General features: G+C 51.2%; 1 protein-coding gene across 2 annotated transcripts in view; it reads right to left on the bottom strand.

The window, feature by feature from the left end:
* LOC119342119 (protein NRT1/ PTR FAMILY 8.3-like) overlaps nt 1-66 on the bottom strand; it is a 3,016-nt gene extending 2,950 nt beyond the window's left edge. Inside the window, exon 1 of one of the 2 annotated variants that reach the window (XM_037613960.1) lies at nt 38-66. The gene's annotated coding sequence lies outside the window, so the exon portion shown is untranslated. The remainder of the gene's footprint in view (nt 1-37) is intronic. The other variant, XM_037613959.1, reaches the window with a different exon arrangement.
* Between the last annotated feature and the right edge of the window lie 2,510 nt (nt 67-2,576).

Genomic DNA, 2,576 nt, shown 5'->3' with positions numbered 1-2,576 from the left:
GAGAGAGAGAGAGAGAGAGAGAGAGAGAGCACAACACGGAGGACGGATGCTTCGAGGGGCGATGTCGCCCACACAACCAAAGGGCAGGCTTGGATTCAAAAAAAGGGCCGGCTTTATTCGCCTACGTACATACCATGGCCCACGGCAAGAATACTAGTAGTTCCAGATGTCAGTCTTCTTGTCTAAAAAAAAGATGTCAATCTTCTTAAAAAAACATTAATTATGGTTAGGTCTCAATCGACTAAGATTTAATCAAGTCTTAGTCAAATGACATAACATGCAAAAAATACTAAAAGGAAAATTTTCCATGGATTTTAATGTAAGATCTCACAAATATAGTATCGACTGAGACTTAACGAAGTCTCAATCGACCGAGACTTAGGAAGACTGAAAAACATTAGGGCATCTCCTAAAACTACACAATAATGTGGGAGCTCGCCATCCAACCATGCCCGTATACATTTCAAACCGCATTAAAACAAAACCGGACAAATTCATGGAGACATACAGGAATTCAATTAAGTTCAGACATATTAATGCATAAAACAAACGATATTTCGGTTCAACTATAAACTTAAAAAATAGACTAACTTGTAGCGGACAGTGACCTCGTAGACGTGGCCACCCTGGCCGGCCACACCACCGTCGTCATCGTCTTCATCACTGTCCTTCTAGCGGCGGAAGGGTGCGGGGACACGATAGCCCAGTTCGGTCGCCGCCTGGCACTCACGAAGGAGCTGCTCTGCTTCCTCCTAGAACGTGCAGAGCACTGCCACACCCAATGTCGGCCCCGACTGCGGTGCTCTGGCAGCATGCAAGGTGTTGCATTGGCGGAGGTGTCACTAAGCGACCAGACCTACAAGATCTTGGCGAGCTCCTGTCGAGGCGGTAGAGGCGCCGCGCAACCGTCTCCACAGTGGTGAGCGACCGGTCACGGGATCAGGCCTCCGCGAGGTCGGGGTCCTCGCGGGCCCTGACCAGTGCCTCGTCGGACATGGAGAACAAGGAGAGGTGGGACACCTCCTTGTCCATCCTCTCCCCGGCCGACACGATGGTCGAGGACGACCAGGAGCCGCTGTCGCGGCCAACTAGGTAGTGGTGGAGGCGGCTGCACACCTTGGCGGTGGCAGGCAACACCTCCTCCTTGACACCCTTGTCGGGCCAGGTGCGGCATGGCAGGGACGTGAGTTGGTCGATTATTGTGGAGGCAGTTTGGCGGTGGTTGTGGCTCGTCGTTCATACAACATCTGATTTGGACGCAGCGGTTACTCGGGAGGGAGGCACTATGGCTCCGGCTTCACGCGGCAGAGAGGCGGTGATGCTGACTCGTGCTTAACACGATAGCGCGACGGAGAGGGTGGCGATGTTGTCCCCTTTAATTGCTCAGAGATGCTCAATCAGATCTTACTTTAGGTGCTCATGAGTTGGTCAATACCAAATTTGTTGATGCATTTGAGCAAGATGAAGTAGGTACTCGTCCCACGAATCAGCGCCCATGCCATATGCAAGCATCTGGAGTGTGGCCATGCACTTCTGGTATCCAGAGCACCCAATTGTTCCCACGACGTCCTGTTTCAAGATGAAGTAGTCATCATGGGACCGTGCGCCATGGTACAAACGATCAAAGACCGTCTTGTGCATCCGAAAACATCGGTGAAATGGTCAGTGAAGAGTGCATTGGGGGCAAAGTAGTTGGCCATCAATGTCAACTGGTCGCGCGCCCTGTTGCGATTGAGCACTAATGACCCTTAATTGATCCCTTGAAATCGAGAACATACTCCTCCGCACCATCCGCGTCTTCAAGGATTGCCTGCATCATCGATGACTCATTCGTCTAGTCCTCGTCGTCAGACGACTCGACATACTGCTTGCATATGTACTTCAAATCAGAATCCATTGCTTGAAAGAAGAAGGGACAACTTTTTTAGCTCTGACAATTCATCGAACAGTTGTTGAGCATTGTGAGTATAGCAGTAGCGGATGGTACCTGGCGGGCCGGTCGGAGGAGAGGTGTTGAACAGCTCTAGAAGAGAAGCGGGGTGGAGCTCGGCTGGTACGCTGGAGATGACGGAGACATAGAGTTCCGCGAAGGGTGTGGCGTGGCGGTCGGGGTGGTGGAGCGGCGGCGAAGGCGACAGAGAAAGGAGAGAAAATAGAGATGATGGAGTCATGGGGTCAGGGAAGAGCTTTGGATAGGCCGGGGGTGTCGGAGGCCTATGTGGCTGCTGTTCAGACTCCCGCAAAGCCTATCACGTTTGTCTCGGGTTTGCTGAAAAAAATACGTCCATACTGCTCGGCGAACCGATACAGGTGTGCATTAGATGGCAAACCGTGTCCGAACCGCATGATGCAGACAGTTGCGGACGGTTTGAGCTTCTGCCTTGAAGATGCCCTTAGAGATAAAAATTTATGACCCTCAGGATATCCTTTGACCATTAAGGTTACAACTAAATAAACTACGACAAAGCTAAATTCCTGTCGTCTGTAATTCTGCAACAGATCCATACACCTAAGATGCCGTCCATTTCAAATCGCACGCTCGCGGGCAATCCCCACACCCCGATCAAAACTGCCGC

The sequence above is a fragment of the Triticum dicoccoides genome, chromosome 7B, assembly GCF_002162155.2.
Source record: "Triticum dicoccoides isolate Atlit2015 ecotype Zavitan chromosome 7B, WEW_v2.0, whole genome shotgun sequence".
NCBI classification, from domain to species: Eukaryota; Viridiplantae; Streptophyta; class Magnoliopsida; order Poales; family Poaceae; genus Triticum; species Triticum dicoccoides.
Note: the sequence above shows the minus strand (reverse complement) of the source record. Positions and strands in the feature narration are given on the sequence as shown.